Genomic DNA, 17,321 nt, shown 5'->3' on the forward strand with positions numbered 1-17,321 from the left:
ATGCAATCCCAGGATTCAATCCTTGATCGATTGTTGGCCGGGTAAATGAATCGAGTAAGCATTGATATTTCATTCAATATCGGATGAAAACATTTGTCTGACAGGACTCATTTGGAATGTACAGTACTGACCCGATTTTGTCAGCCCCCGTTTTTGTCTGCCTCCGATTTTGTCAGATTTTTGACCCGATTTTGTCAGCCTATTATAAATTTGTCAAATAATAGTTATCGTCATGTTTTACCACGTTTACATTAAAATTGATGATGATGTTTGATGTCATGCATGCATGGGTGTAGCCAGAGGGGGCAATGGCCTTTTATTAAGTGTTAAAAATCGATATTACCAATATAAGGGAAGGGGGAGCCCCTGATAAAAAAAAAATCTGGCTAGGCCCATGTCGATCGCCCTCCAAAATTTGAAAAACAGGAACAAAATAAAATGACCCGATTTTGTCAGGTTCTCCATTTTGTCAGCATAAAATTCATCGAGGGGCTGACAAAATCGGGTCCTTACTGTATCTGAAAGATTTTATGATGCATGGCTGCTTCCAGTGAACAGTTTCTGGAAACTAGCAACAATTTTTGGTAGTATTCTGACCTGACGGAATGACTCATCATGTAGACGGGACTCCGAGCTCTTGAACTGAAAATATAAATCACAAGCAAATTATTGAATTTCCGTTGAAACAATTCTGGATTCAACGAAACTCCAGCGTTCGAATTTTTGTCTAAATTAATTTCTCCTTGAGTGAAAATAACCACAAGTAGTTCCAATTTGCAGTGGTATGATACCATTTCTACTCTATTTTTATTTGCTGAATTTCATTGCCTTACATATTACTTTGTTTCTTGTTCGGTAGTCAGGTTTTATTTGTCCCAATCCCCTACGAAACGTCAAATATTCCATACGAAGAGCATTTTACCTTCAATCGATTGACTATGAGCATAATGACAGAGATTCAATCGTGGGATTGAGTCCTTGCATAAATTCCGCACGCTGAGATTGGAAAAATCAGGATTCAAAACGATCCCGCGCATTGAGATGACTTTAAAGCATGCTTGTTTAAATCTGGGAGCAGAAGGATGCTCTGAGAAGACTGTATTATTTCAGTTATTTGCCTTGTTGCAGATTTTTCAGGAAGTAATAGCAATTTGATACTACATGAAGAAGAAGAAGAAGAAAAAGAAGAAGAAGAAGAAGAAGAAGAAGAAGAAGAAGAAGAATAAGAAGAAGAAGAAGGAGAAGAATAAAAAGTGCGTCGTATTGAAATACTCCGTTTTGCAAAGCTTCAGACAATTCGCCGAGAAAAACTCCCCATGAAAAAGTTAATCATTTCTTTCCACAACAATAATTAAAATGGCGTCCATTTGGCGACTGCATCGAAGTTCTACGAACCGGATTTTTTTTTTGCGGATTCTACGCTGGAGGCAACCAATCGATTTAGTTTTCAGCTTGATCCGCTGTCTGGTTCTCTTGTTTTGGGCTCTTGGACATTTGAAGCATGGCTTCGGTTCATCTATTCTATACCTTATACAACACGGCTGTTTGGGCACGTCAGGAGTTAATCATCAATGTTAACTTCCTTTTCCCGAACAGCCTAGATAGCCGTGTAGTGTCGGTAGCGGTTGTTTCAATTGGCTAAGAATTAACACTACGGACTGCCTGTTCCGGTGGTAAAAGTCCATCTCACAGGTGACCCCTAATTCATGTCGCTTTAAGCTTACCGTGCCTAAAAATGAATGGTTAGGGGGGTCTAAAAAAACCTAACCGCAAACGGAGCCTGTGGAGTACCAGGGCGCCCTCTACAGTATTGTGCCCTTCCTGTGCTACCCGGAGCAATGGTGCAGGTGACCTTGTGCTTCTCCGAGACAATCGGCTTCTCTTCTTCAGTCTCAAACCTGAGGCTAAATAAGGGTGGGATTATAAGGATGTTGTAAATTAGTTTAAATTTTTCACCCTTATGGCTTCGCATTATGCGTTTTTTTTTTTGTTGGGGCAGCAGGGACGAAAGTCCAGGGGCTTAACGGACCCCCCCCCAGGACCTCTGCGAGTTGGGGAGTTGCCCAGGATGTGGTGAAGTTCGCAGTGGGCTCTGATGAACCTTCATAAAAACCACAAAAATCCGAATGCAACTCTGTCACAGCGACCGGTGCCGCTTAAAGTACCCTAGCCCAAACTAACAGGAGTGCCAACCGGCACATCAGGATTGATGCCAGTGAGATCCTGATTATGGCATACTGGTCGCGATACAAACGGACAAGGCATGGAATTACGAGTAGGAGTGCTTCGAGCACATTGGGACCAACGCCAGTACGGCCCCAATTATGTATACTGGCAGCGCACGATAAAGGACAAGTAACGGTATATGTACTGGATAATATGCTTTGAGGCTGACAGCGGCGACATTCTACTCCCTTAGTAGGGTCGGGTGACACTGGCCCGAAACGGCGAGTGGGTTAATGGCGCAGGCTGCCCCCGTCCCGTAAAACCGTGGCAGGCCTTAGAGTACGTTCCAAATCCGTCGCCTGGTTGTTCCAACTGGGCGGGAGTAGGCTCAGATGCCATTACCTGACCTGCGCCGATCTGGCTCTGAACATAGTACCTCATAAAGGACTATGTCAACCCTAGCATGGCCTCCCTGCTTGCATAGATAACCATGGGATCATAAAGGCGACTATTCCAGCGGAGATGGATAGCGGCTCTTAGGGGGACCCATAAGAGATGATCAACCAAAACAAACAACCAGCGGAATGTGAAGGAGAGGCTTCTGGACCTATCAGTAACCGGCTAAGGTTCCCGCCAAGGAAGGAGGCGTCCAACTTTATTGAAAACAGTGTGGGCAAAAGCCTAGATACTGTGACGACGGCAGGCACTGGCCGCTCCAGTGCAACATGTGTGGTGACCGATGGCCCGGGACTAATCGAGGCCATGGATCGCAATAGGGAGTACCTCCCTAAAATGCAGGTAGCTGCTGAGCAACTTGATGTCATCATCGAGTATGTTAAGAGCAAAACAAATATCAGCAAAGACTTGAAAACAAGTCTACTGAAATTGCGACAATCAGTCCTAGCTGCAAAGCAGGACTACGAGAAAGCCAAGGAACAACTTGGCAAGGTAGAAGGCCAAAAAGACACTAGGTCGTGTCAGACCGAAGTGTTTTCCTTCACAGGCAACGCGAATATATCTGATGATATTATTCGATATGCGATGCGGAAGAGGGAAGCTTCCGGGGATGAATACGTGGCGAAAAGACGTATGGTTGCTAAGGGAAAAGTGACCTATGCGGCCGTCCTCCAGAGCGGAAAAGCTGGCACGAGCCAAGCACCGCGATCAAGAGGACATGGCAACAAAGGAGAGGCCAACACCAAGCCTAAGGCCAAGAAAGCCAAGAAAAAGGAGCCACGGGTTAACCGGAACCAGGCAGTGCATCCACAGGAACCACGGGCGCAAGGCAACAGCAACCCGTGGATACGAGTTGGAAATAAGAAAAAACAGAGGAAACCGAAAACGGAGCCCAAGGAGAGCGCTAAACCGAAAACAGCGAAACGTAGGAATTTAGGCGAAGCCCTCGTTATCAAAACGGAGGAAGCAAAATACGCCGAGGTTCTGAAGGCGATGCGAAGCACAGAGAAGCTATCGCCATTGGGCGCAGACGTGCGAAGCATAAGGCGAACTAGGATTGGTGAAATGATCCTAGTCTTAAAGAAGGACGCCAAGGAAAAGGGTGCAGTCTATAAGCAACTGGCACAAGAAGTACTTGGCGACGAGGTTGATGTAAGATCCCTTACTGCTGAAGCGACTCTCCAGTGTAAAAATCTGGATGAGGTCACCGATGCAGCGGAGGTCTCGGCTGCCCTCAAAGAGCAGTGTGACATCGACATAGCCAGTAAGGCCATCCACCTTAGAAAGGGCCCGCAGGGCACCCAGGTGGCGGCGATCAGGCTGCCGGTCGCAGAGGCCAACAAAGCGAAGAACTTGGGCATACTCAAGGTAGGCTGGTCGGTTTGCCGGCTGAGCATACAACAGCCTCCTGAAGTTTGCTTCAAGTGTTTCGGGAAGGGCCATAAGTCGTGGAATTGCAATGGTCCCGACAGAAGTAAGATGTGCAGAAAATGCGGCGCTGAAGGCCATAGGGCAAGCGATTGTAAGCAAATCGCTAAGTGCCTAATATGTGTCGACAGAGCAGACAACGGACACTTAACGGGCGGACCCAAATGTCCGGGCACAAGCGGAGTATCAAAGCAGCCAAAACGGAAGTAACACAGTTAAATTTAAACCACTGTGATGCAGCCCAGCAGCTGCTTTGGCAGTCAGTCTCGGAAACCAAGACTGACGTGGTGTTACTATCGGACCCATACCGCATACCAGCCAACAACGGGAACTGGGTGGCGAATAGGTCTCAACAGTTAGCAGCTATAGGGACGACAGGACGATACCCAATCCAAGAAGTAGTCTCTAGCTTAAATGACGGTTTTGCGATAGCAAAAATCAACGGCGTGTTCTATTGCAGTTGTTACGCGCCCCCAAGGTGGTCGATTGAGGAATTTTCCCACATGGTCGACAGGATGATAGCCGAACTAGCTAATCGGCAGCCAGTAGTGATAGCTGGCGACTTTAATGCATGGGCAGTGGAGTGGGGTAGCCGCTGCACCAATCAAAGAGGCCAACTATTGCTGGAATCCCTGGCCGCTTTAAATGTAGAGCTGGCAAATGTGGGTACAGTGAGTACCTTCCGCAGAAATGGTGCAGAATCGACTATCGACGTGACGTTTTGTAGTCCTAACCTTTTAGGTACCATGAACTGGCGCGTTGATGACGGTTATACTCATAGCGATCATCAATCGATTCGCTATAGTATAATACCAGGCGGGCGGAAGGCAGCGCGATGTAACTCGACCCAAGCCCGAGGATGGAAAACAGCGCGCTTCGACGGCGAAGTATTCACTGAAGCCCTGAGGCGCGAACGGAACACTCTGGACCTAAACGGTGAAGAGCTAGTTGCTGTGATATCACGAGCGTGTGATGCTTCCATGCCGAGAAAAGCCCCTCCTAGAGAGAACAGGCCGCCGGTGTATTGGTGGTGCGAATCAATTGCAAATCTTCGAGCAATCTGCCTTCGGGCTAGACGAAGAATGCAACGCGCACCCACAGAAGCACAAAGAGAGGAACGCGGTGCAGCATTCAGAGAGGCAAAGTTGGCTCTCAAAAAGGAAATCAAGAGTCGGAAACGGGCATGCTTTGAAAGCCTATGCGAGAGTGCCAATTCTAGTCCATGGGGTGACGCCTACAGAGTGGTAATGGCTAAGACCAAAGGAGCCATAGCGCCCCAAGAGAAATCGCCCGAGTTGCTGCGATCGATAATCGATGCACTTTTCCCGCACCATCCCATAAGCCCATGGCCCCCAGCGCCGTATGCGGCAGATGAAGAAGAAGAAGTGGCGAGAGTGACGAACGAAGAGCTGGCAGAAGTCGTGAAATCATTCGCGTCAAACAAGGCACCGGGACTCGATGGTATCCCGAATGTTGCCTTAAAAGCGGCAGTGAACACGGATCCGGACATGTTCAGAACCACGATGCAACGCTGCATTGATCAAGGAATCTTCCCGGATGTATGGAAGCGACAGAAATTGGTGCTACTACCAAAGGCGGGGAAACCACCAGGTGACCCGTCGGCGTATAGACCTATCTGTCTACTAGATACGACGGGCAAGTTATTGGAGAGGTTGATTCTCAACAGACTAGTACCGTATACGGAGAGTGCGGACGGCCTGTCCAACAACCAGTTTGGATTCAGAAAAGGTAAATCTACTCTGGACGCCATCCAGTCGGTCGTTCAAACAGCTGAGGTGGCAATCGAGCATAAAAGGAGCGGCATCCGTTACTGCGCGGTTGTCACTCTGGATGTGAAGAATGCGTTCAACAGCGCAAGCTGGGAAGCAATAGCACACGCGCGTCACCGCCTCAAGGTACCGGTGCAGTTGTGTAAGCTTCTAGAAAGCTATTTTGATGGTAGGATTCTACTGTATGACACAGAGGAGGGGCAGAAAAGCGTTCGAATTACCGCGGGAGTACCTCAAGGTTCAATCCTGGGCCCGCTGTTATGGAATGCGATGTACGATGACGTACTGAGGCTGCCCCTTCCGACGGGTGTTAAGATTGTTGGCTTCGCCGACGATATCACCCTAGTGGTCTATGGTGAATCGATGGAGGAAGTAGAGTTGACAGCAGCGCACTCTATTTCACTGGTTGAGGAATGGATGAAGTCTAGGAAACTAGGACTGGCCCGTCACAAGACTGAGGTGGTGGTGGTCAACAACCGCAAGTCCGAGCAACGGGCGCTTATCTCGGTAGGTGATTGCACCATAGAGTCCAAACGATCCCTTAGGCATCTTGGGGTAATGATTGATGACAAGCTGAGCTTCGCTAGCCACGTTGAATATGCCTGTAAAAGGGCATCTACGGCTATAGCGGCGCTTTCGAGGATGATGTCTAACAGCTCTGCTGTAATTGCCAGCAAACGCAAGCTGCTGGCAAGCGTGGCGCTATCCATACTAAGGTATGGAGGACCAATCTGGTCAAAAGCGCTTAGAACGAACAGAAACCTAAAGCGGTTGGAAAGCACGTACAGGATAATGTGCTTAAGAGTAGCAAGTGCATACCGGACGGTATCTAAAGAGGCCGTGTGCATCATAGCCGGGATGACGCCCATCGGGCTCATCATCAAGGAAGATGCTCAATGCTGGCAGCAGGAATGGGATAACTCCACTAAGGGTAGGTCCATCATCGGCTAATACCAAATGTGTCAGATTGGTATGGTAGAAGCCATGGGGAAGTGAACTTCCACCTGACGCAGTTTCTGTCAGGACATGGTTGCTATAGACAGTACCTGCATAGGTTCGGGCACTCAGAATCTCCTGCGTGCCCCAATTGTGCTGGTGTAGAGGAAACAGCGGAGCATGTCGTGTTCGATTGCCCCCGTTTCATTGTTGTGAGAGGTCGCATGCTCACTACATGCGGAGGGGACACGTCCCCCGACAATATTATAGAAAGAATGTGTGCGGATGCCGAGTGCTGGAATGCAGTAACTACGGCTGTCACTCACATTATGTTAGAATTGCAGCGTCTATGGCGCGCCGACCAAGAGTTGGCTGCAGAGGATTAGCCCTGCCGAGGCTGGTCCCTTGTAACATTGTTTAAGTCGGCTAGGAGAAGCAGTTTGCCTAGGCTACTTCTGCTACACGTGTTGTGCTATATGCACTGGTCCCTTCCCGAAGAAATACCGTAAGGTGGTTCCGGGGAGATGAGGGTCTGAGTCCAAGGGTCATGTCGATGCACTGTTCACCACTTGAGCAATTCTAAATGAATTGCTCATGCACAGTGCATACGCTGGTTTTAGTGGGTCGTCGTTGGTGCGTCATCCCCGCATTCCCTGAGTTATCTTCTCAGGGGATCTGTTTGCAGATTTCCCCCTTGTAAAAAACAAAAAAAAAAAACAAAAAAAAAATACCTTATACAAACGTTCAGTAACCATCCATTGTCACATAATTCTCAATTTCAGTGGAAAATAAAACAGTAAAGTGTTTGAACAAGTTGCAAAATTAGCTATAAAGTTGTTTTAAATCAATAAATATTATGCCATAAATTAACAATGTTCCTCGAGCTTATTGTCATCTCAACTCTACAAAATACACCTGAGGCAAAATTCATGTTAACCGTTTCTGCCCAGAGCGAATTTAAACTCTTGAACAAAAATTTAGCATTGCAAGATGAAAATGTATCAACCAACTAGCGCAATAATTAACCTTATTCTTCTCCTAAATCTGCAGAAGTCGATGGTTCGTTATCCTATTAAGCTCATTATGCTACTCATATCGCTCCAGGCACTCACTGTTTTTATGAGCTCCGAATAGCCCAATCAAAAAAGTGCAACCGAAGCAGGGCATCCATTAAAGCCCAATTTTACTAGCACCTTCAAACATTTTGCCCATTTGCCTAATTACAGTAATGATGATGATCGAAGCTAATAGAAAATTATAACGAGCATAATGTAAATTGGTAATGGGTGCCTTGCTAACTAATCGTGTCTGGCCGTTTGCCTTTGGCTCGTTTTTCTTGTTAAGTTGTTATTACGAGCACGAATGAAGCTTAGTTTAAGTGTTTTTCGTAAAAAATAATCAACTTAAATCGCTGAACTATGTCCGTACTGACAGTTTGGAACATCACTGCCAACAGGCCGATAACCAAATTTGTACTTTATTAAGTGGTCATTTGACTCTGTTCAGAATACCAGTGACATTGATTTGCGCCGCCGGAAATCGGAATTCGGCCGTTTGATTGGACAGTTCCCGGACGAATGTTTATTCTAATGTTCGAAAAAATGCCAAACATTCAATTAATGCTCGCAGTCATGGAACTCGGTCATCGCATCAATCAATCTCTCGTTCGACACATCGTCTAAGATATCAGTGACGGTGACGGTTCGATTCTTTATGCTCAATGTTAGGCCAATGATGTGTTCCTTAGGTTTCGACGCAGTCAAATGTGAGCCCACGAATTTCGGGTCTGGCTGCGGGCCGGGATGGTTTGGGGAGCCCAGTCAGAGCACAAATTTAAATATTAGATGTTTGTCTGAGTTATGACTGATGCCTACGTCTTGCACAGGGGTCGTCGTCAGGTCTGTGATTATTTACTTTTGATCACTTCATTTGAACAAAAGTGTGAATTTTAATGAGCTAACTGAAATAGCGCTGAAAGGCCTGTTGATTTGAGATTAAGTAGACCTGGTAAACACGGACACAATACACTGCAAACAGATTTTTTTTTGGTCATTAGTTGTTTACTTTTTGGATATTATTGGCTGCCCACAAAACAAAGGTAAGAGGAAAAAAACAAACAAGAATATCAGTAATTTATCAAACAAAGACCATAATAATATACGGACTTGATACTCGTTGACCTGACGTTAAGTAGAAATAGCTACCCTTCTGGTTTGAGTGTTGGCATTTTTGGTTGAGTTCGGGATCATGCAATGATCATCTATAAATCGCGTGGTTTGTAGAAGGAATGTAGATTTTGGCAAAACACAATGAAATATCATGTAGTATGTACAATTTTGTTTAGGCTTTCAGACCTTCTGCGGCATCATCGGGAGCTCTAATTGATGTTTTAAAGTTATATCTATCGAAAAACATGGGGTCGAGAGATATCGTATATCGTATCGATAAAACAGAGTCGAAAATATCGATTTTATCGATAACATCGATAATTGCACAGCTTTACTACAAAACTAACTCGTGGTACATATATTGTAAGCATGCTCTGCGAATGTGCGTAAAACCCATTATTCTAATGGAACTAAATTGAATCCTCCATTAGTGCATATTTATGGACCAAAATCATACAAACGAATATATTTTTATGGATTGCGCACCAAATAAGAAATCCTAGCAAATATACACACTTCTAAAAACTTTGATAAATTAGCACGACCTTCCATTTTTTGGCATTTTTTATTCCTCGAACACTGCCAAAAATGTCCCAATCGAAATAATGTAACTAATACTTACTATCATGTTCCTATATGTTGATAGTTCAAAAGCAAGGACTTAACTTTGAATTTGATTTTACCTGAAAGTAACAGAAAAAAATTGTAGGGTTTCATGTTAGGCATGTCAACAGATTTCTTTCATGATAAACATGTTAATAGATTTACAAAAATGATAACTTTGAAATTATTTCAGAATATTTCGCGAACGTAGTTCAAACTCAATCCTGGACCCATCGGAAATATAACTTCATTCTTCAGTCGCGACTAATTCCATGTTTCAGATATTGTTTGATTCCAAGCTTATTCTTGGAACGTTTGATTCACTCCCTCTCTTTGAGCTCCTCTTTTTTTCATTTTTTTTTCATATAAAATAGATACCAGCGTAGTCATTAATAAGATCGTACGTTCGTCCAAAATTGTTCAATATCCAACAACCGTAACAGCAGATTTCCATACTCTAGCTTTGCCGCCATCTAAAAAGACAATCAACCAATTCAATAATAAGCCATCATTAACGTTGCAGTTGCCAATTCGAATGCCAACCGAAGCCGTCAACTCTCTCTCGTTGTACAATTCAAATATTCAATAAGCCATATCTGGTGGTTACCGCACCAAAACAAGTAGTTCCCGACGTGTTCCCCGATTAGATCTGCTCTATTAAGCCATTCAATCCAGATCATTATACCATTTTCAATTCGTATCTCTATCTCTCGGCGCTCCATGAACAGCCCCGCCAAATCTCAAAATCACGTCCGCTATTTATTGTCAGTTGTTAGAATGTGCCGTTCGGTTAATAAAGCCTATATCTCATGGCTGTCATGTTTTCGTTTCGCCATCATTTACTATACAAAAATGGATAATTTCTACATTCATACGAATGTTACCTTCCCTACCGTGGCATGCGTCTTTTCTTCAAATGACAAGAATGCACCCATCGAACGCAAAAGCTCAAAGTAGCCTTTTCTCTTTTTCGTGTATCACGATCTATTCAAGCGCCTGGCCACGACGATAGAATGTATCAATCAGCACTACTGAGTGACTGCGATAATGAAGAGTGATTTATGTAGCTTTTCGCAAAAACCAGAGTCGCAATCGAACAAAGTAATGTTACGTAGTAGATTTGACAATTTTTGATCTGGATGTAGATAGATACACACCGATAATGTTTCTTGGAGTAGGTCCAATTGACCCACGGTGTGTCTGAGAATTGTCTTAAGGAAAAAAAATGTCCACGAATTTTGCACCCATTATTTGAAAGATATAGTATTTGAATAATCTTTTTTTCCATAATCAACAGTAATCGAAGCTTATCATAACAATCTTCGGTTAACAACACCCCCCCCCCCCCATCGTAAAGATTTTTGTATGAATATTCTAGAAGTTTTGTTTGAGCCATAATATCATGAAGTCACCCACGCCCCGTTTTCAGCGTCATGGAATTTGTGAATAAGCCCGTGCAATTCTATCATTGATGCGATGCTTGATAGATTCTAACTATAAGGTTTACTTAGGATTTCAGTACGATGTTGGTTTACTCTTCAAAGACTGGAAGACTCATTAGAGCTCTAGTTCTCCAGGCTGTTGCTACGCTGATTTAACTTGAGTCATCACTTGTAGTTGCCTTTATATATTAAAAGGTAGTTCTTCCTGTAACGTGCTTGTTTAGAAGTGTACTGTATTAAGGAAATTTGAACATGAAAATGTTCCAAATTAGGTCAAATAGTTACAAATCTTAGCTTGATTGGTGTAAAAACAAAGAAAAAAAGATTATCTCTTGTACTTGAACTTTGCATCTTCTGATCTTCAGGCCCAAACCTTACCATCGACTCTATTTTGAGTCGATGGCGATAGACTGTAGGGTTCAAAGACATGACGTCTAAATCATGGGTAACTGTGGTTTTCATAGAGTGTATTTGTGTTGGCAACCCTATGAGATTTTAGGGTGTAGAGTGATACACTTTCAATTATTTCGCAGTGAAAATAAATTCTCACATGGAAATGATGTATGAACGATATGTTCGTAACACTCAGATCAAATAGATAGTTGAATTGGATACAAAATATAATAAGATTTTTATCGAAATTTATTTGGCAAACTGGAAAAATATATTGCTTTTTTAGAGATTTTTTGACTAATTACGTTAAAAGCATTATGAAGAAGCGGTCAAAACACCCTAGTGTCTTTGGCAAAGTGATAGACTATTGCGTTAGCAAAAAACAAGTGGTATTTTCGAATCATTTTCAATGATATTTCATGAGAATGTGTAAAGAATTTGCTCATTGAGCAACTTTAAAATATCAAACTAGTTAAATTAGGTTTTGCTAGTAGTTGTTACTTCAATGGATTGTGTTGTTTTAGTAAAGAATATTACCTTCAAAACGTTTGAAGAATAATTAAACAATTAAAGGAATTATAATTATATGAAGGCATTGGTCAGATTTTAATTTTTCAGAACAAAACTATTCTGATTTTGAGATAAGAAAACAAAAACACAAAATTTCTAAGTGTACCCCGCCTAAAGGGAGGTTTGATATAAGTCGGATATGTTGTTCTTCAATATAACAAAGACGTACAGTGCTAATACTAAACAAATCCTATGAAAATGAAGTAATTCTTCATATAATCAAAGCTTAAGGTTCTCAAAATTTAAATGTTTTCGAATTTTTGTAGAAAATGGATGTATCAATTCCAACTTTCTTGAATTTTAGATACAAATATAATACAAATCTGTCATGAAAATTTGTGTTGCAGTAATCAAATTCCTACAAATTAGACCCGGAACAAGTCTGTTGTCTCTTTTCCTTTACATTATGCGCGTTAAAACTTGTGTCGTTCATCGTTATGAACACTACATGCAAACGTTATGTTCACTTGGTTGGCTATAAATGGATTGGCAAAATTGTTGGCTTAAAAATGGACAAAAATAATATTTCCCCGATTCATTCGGATCATAGCCGCTTCTTTTCACCCTCGGTACACCGTCAATCCCCTCGCTTGTTGCACTCTACGGTTCCGTGTTCCGACCAGATTCGTTTTCCATGTTCAAAATCATCAATATAACTTAAGTGTAATATTGAACTTTGCTTAGCTTAGACTGACTACACATATCAATGGTTGCTATTCCGTGATTGACCGAGGTCAGTGAAAATGCACAAAGAATCAACTAGAAGATCGGCTGGGATTGGCCATAATCTTCTTCATTGTGCATAATTCAGTGCCTCTATTTATACAGGGCCAATAACGGCGCCGGCCACGTCCTTGCAGTCAGGTGGGATTGGGGGAAGGAATGTTAGTGTGTAACCTTTGCCATTTGGAGACCGTGTTTTCCTCTGCATCTCCACAAAGGTTACTGGGAGGGATGTTTGTTAATGGGGAGGATCGTTGGGTCACAGGATTCACTTTGATAAGCGATTAGACCATGATAAATAATTATTTGTGAGCTATAAATATGCTTATATGTAAATATAATATTTTCATTTGGTATGAACAATATCTATGTAGAGAAAAATTATGCCGACACTTGAGGTGACAAACCTTTCAAAGTTTGTTGAATAAAGTGAACCTTTCGCAAGTCTACACTCGTAGTGTCGAACCATTCAAAGTTTTTTTTAATTACAAAAATAAAAGTAAAAGGAAAAAGGTGTTTTGAGAAAAAAAAATTGGACGTATATAATTTATGAATCAGAGTTTATGTCGACACTCACAGTGACGAACCTCTCATAGTTTGTTGAAAAATCATATTTACGTCTCACCGTTGTAACGATCAAAGGTGCAATCATACATATTTTATAGATTAGAAATAGTAGCATGAAACGAGCTCACCAATTGATCCGTCATCCTTGAGCAGCAACAATCCACTTTCAGCTTCACTCGTTTGCTCGGCTATATAAAAACACACAGAGAAAATGGGCGCGCGACCCGAGAAGGAAAACAACTGACGACTGCTCGGACATTCTTGACGCTTTTCCCAGGAGCAAGCGTCAACGTCGAAAGATCAAAAAGAACTTATCCATCACGCCACTTTTTCATTTTCACTCGACCGATGCGTGACATGTTTGATCCTGCCCTCATCGCCGGCCCACGCAGGAGCAAGCGTCAAGGTCGAAGGATCAAACACAACTCTATAACTTGAGTGTAATATTGAACTGTACTAAAACTTCAAACCAATTTTTTTTTCCATCTTCATGCTCGATAAAAGTGTTGAACCATAAGCTTTCAGATAGTGCGTAACTTTGGGGACATATTGCATTACTGAAATATGAATGCAGACTAAAGTAGCTAAATTTTCACATATTTTTCTCGCAATCAAAAAACATTGCGAATGTTCATTTGTGGGTAAACGAACAGCTGTTGATGGTAAAATGAACATGATGCAAAATACGTGTGCGTATATCCATAAATGGTTGCAACCCATTCAAAAAAATGTATCATATTTTACATCATATGATTACGATATTCGCCTCACTGAAAAACCTCAAGACCTCTGAGCTAAAGGTCACGTCATTTCGAATTTTCAAACGTGGTTTACTAAGATATTAGTTGTTGATATTTTCACTTTAATTGACCTCCATATCAACCCGAACAATCTTATTCATGCTCTTAATCGTCCGTGTGCGGTAAACATTATTTGAAAATTGTTTTCCTCGATAAAAGGCACAGTGTGGCTAACCACCACTTCCCCTACGGCATTTCTGGAGAATTTGCCGCACAAAAAATTGTCAAATTTCTTGACATTTTTTCGTTATTAGCGTTTTAAGACACACCGTGCACTCGCTTCCATACATGGGTTCTTACTGTTGTAGAGCATTGTAGTGATTTATCAAACGGAAACAGACAACTGAAAAAGGAATGCTAACATGTTTTTGGCTACTGCCCCCCAAACGCAGATTGAATGCGTTTCGGTAGCCCGCATCGGTCGTCGACAACCCACCAAAGAGAATCGTGAAACAGCTCTGTCATTTTTTTTTTGTGGTTTTCATTTCAACTCGAGCAATGTCTCTCTCCCTCGCGGCTATGTGTATAACCCACCTATCTCTATCTACCCACCCAACCTAACAGATCAACCTGCAGTGACGAAGATCTCTACTTGATCTTGGACCCGTTTCAATGACCGTGTTGAATGGAGAAACGGTGTGCCCCCGCAGCTAGCTCTCGTTGATAATTAGGTAGAAGCTCTGGCTGAGCAGGACTATCATCGACTGACATCGAGCTGGCCCGACCCATTGCGTGTTTTTATGATTGATTAGGCCTGAAAGTCATACCACTCTGCACTTACATATAAGGCGAGCAGCCTTGAGGGGTGCGTGGGTTAAGTATACACGCATTTGTCAAACACAAAGCTAGGTTTGGGAAATGCTGATGTCGATTACCTAAGTTGCGTCTATCATGGCTTAGTTTTTAATGAAAATTAAGTTTGATAACGATTTGCAAAGATCTTGAAAAGAACCCTATCGTAAACTAAACTTAACTTTACTGAAACGATTTTCGCTTTAAATACCGTCAGCAGAGTGGCGCAGTGGAAGCGTGCTGGGCCCATAACCCAGAGGTCCGTAGATCGAAACTACGCTCTGCTATGCGAAACATTTTTTTGTCCCAACTCATCCGACACATTGGCTAATCACCTCTTCGAACTAGTACCTTTCCATTCGACAAGAGCACTTACGGCAAAGTGCTGTCTCACGAAGCAGAGCATAGTGTCATCCCCATATTTGGAGTATTGCCCCAATTTCGGCATTTCGCATTACACATTTTTTGTTTGTCTGGAACCCTTCGTTAATTGAATCGTGCTCGCTCTCGTGCGCCGTTAAACCACTCGATTGAGTTATGTTATCGAAATGTTAAACTGACATTTCGGACGGATGCCCCGGAGCAATGGCGTTCAGAATCTCATCGGCACCCGGATTCGAGTTTTCAGCAGACCGCGCACCATCTTCGCCCATAATGCGAAGTTCGGCGGCGCGTCGGCACCGACGAACGCGAAAAAAAGAGCTCAAGAGATCCTCAGCAAATTCGTCGATAATGGCCATTTATCCATCTTCGTCAGTCGGTACCCACTGGCACCAATCAGCACGGGAACGCAAAAAACGGTATCGATCAGTAGAATGACTGTACATATTGCGTGCCGCTGAAAAGAGTTTTCTTGTAATGCTTGCAAGATAACTCTGAGATTTTGGTGAGAACAGGTAGGGTCGATGTACCAATAGCCGCATAGCTAAGAACAAAAATTCGTGTAAAATCGAAAAATGACGAAAAATTTTACATCATCTGAAAGCTTTTTATCTTGGTTTTTTGTGAAATATATGAAAACCACGAAAACTCAAATGTTTGTATTTATTATCGCGTGTAGCACTATTTCTCATTCCTGTTTCTATAGTAGCACTAGCATCACGGCGTTGGCAAAATACTTATCAAAAACGTATTTTTAGAAAAATTTCATATTTTTCCTACAAAGTGTGGATCGAAAGCTTTCGTTTGATATAAAATAAGTTCTTAATTCATCAATTATTTCGAATGATAAAAAATAGTTTATCTCAGTAGTGCTACTATAGGAAAAATAGGTTTACTGTAGGCACAAGGGAGCTCAAATTTTAAGCAAAAATAATTATAACTATAATTTTTTGAACAAAATCATGCTGTGTATCAATGGTATTTAAAAGAATAGCTCCTGACCTTCTTTTCAAAAAATGTTTTGAAAAGATTTATAGCAAAACGACCGTCAAAAGCCACTAGTGCGACTATAGGGGACTGTCCACTAAGGGAACACCGACCCTAGTTATACAAGATATCTGTCCCTTTTTTGTCTCATATGACGCATTTCGCGCAAACTCGAACAGATGTTGGTAGCACCCTCTCTAATTTCAATGAAACTTTCTGGATGTGTAGACCTTGACTAAGTAAAAGTGACATAAGTGAAAAAAAAGAACAGGGATGGTAAAATAACACCAAGGAAAAACAAATTTTAATTATTTTTATCATTCACTGACGATTTAGAGCATAAATCAGAGTGTTCACGTTGATACGGAGGTCAACTGAAGTGAAAATATCAACAAAAACTATATTAGATTTTAGAAAACCACTTCTGAAAATTTGAACTGACGTAACTTTTAGCTTGGAGGATACCTTTAGATTTCTTTTTTAAATGGGTTATAATCATTTATGAATATGTCTTCGGAAAAGCAATGAAAATTTTTAAAAATATTTGTTTGCTCACGTATTTTGTATGGTGTCCATTTTACCACCAGCAGCTGTTCATTTTACCCACATAGTGCAGGTCCAATGAACATTGGTATAGTTTTTTTTGCTAGCGATTAGAATATATGAAAATGTAACTTTGTTAGTCGGAATTCGTGTCGCTTCTTCAAGTAACATCACTATTTTTGATGTTGTGCGACAGAATTACATACTACCTGAAACAAGATGATATCCTTAAGGTGTCCCGTTCCCCTAATTAGTTTTTCAAAAATTGATCTGGACTGAGTCAAACTGGGTAGAGTCAAACTTTTCTACCCTATCTTTTCAAAATAATGTTATCAAAAAAACAAGATGATATCCTTAAGGTGTCCCGTTCCCCTAATTAGTTTTTCAAAAATTGATCTGGACTGATTCAAACTTTTCTACCTTATCTTTTCAAAATAATGTTATCAAAAAATGGCGACTTCTACAAAAAAAAAATATGGATCACTTGTTGAAGATTGTCTAAATTTTTGAATAAAACTACTGAAAAACTCACTTCTGGCCTACATTAAAAATAAATGATATTTATAATTTAGTCAA

General features: G+C 41.9%; 1 protein-coding gene and 1 non-coding gene across 2 annotated transcripts in view; one reads left to right on the forward strand and one right to left on the reverse strand.

The window, feature by feature from the left end:
• Positions 1–17,321, reverse strand: part of LOC5573122 — a 417,647-nt gene that overhangs the window by 334,217 nt on the left and 66,109 nt on the right. The gene's annotated exons all lie outside the window — the stretch shown is intronic.
• On the forward strand, positions 15,050–15,121 carry Trnam-cau. Its single transcript has one exon. It is a non-coding gene; the product is annotated as a tRNA-Met (tRNA).

Source organism: Aedes aegypti, chromosome 2, assembly GCF_002204515.2.
Source record: "Aedes aegypti strain LVP_AGWG chromosome 2, AaegL5.0 Primary Assembly, whole genome shotgun sequence".
Lineage (NCBI taxonomy): Eukaryota > Metazoa > Arthropoda > Insecta > Diptera > Culicidae > Aedes > Aedes aegypti.